Genomic DNA, 227 nt, shown 5'->3' with positions numbered 1-227 from the left:
GCACTCTATTTCAAATGTATGTCATTTTTAGGTGGAAGGGACCCATGTACCACACGTCTTTCATACATGCTCGTACACTGTAACTGTTTTGATATTTTATCTTATCACTCACTCATCCGTGCACTGTTATAGACCGACTTTTGTTATCATGCTTTTTAATTTTTCATGTTCATGATGTGAAGGATGTCTTATATGCGTGGTACTCCTGATCCTTTCATTGGGCTTCT

This window comes from Palaemon carinicauda, chromosome 7 (genome assembly GCF_036898095.1).
Source record: "Palaemon carinicauda isolate YSFRI2023 chromosome 7, ASM3689809v2, whole genome shotgun sequence".
Classification (NCBI taxonomy): Eukaryota; Metazoa; Arthropoda; class Malacostraca; order Decapoda; family Palaemonidae; genus Palaemon; species Palaemon carinicauda.
The sequence above is the reverse complement of the archived record's forward strand: the minus strand, read 5'-3'. Positions refer to the sequence as shown.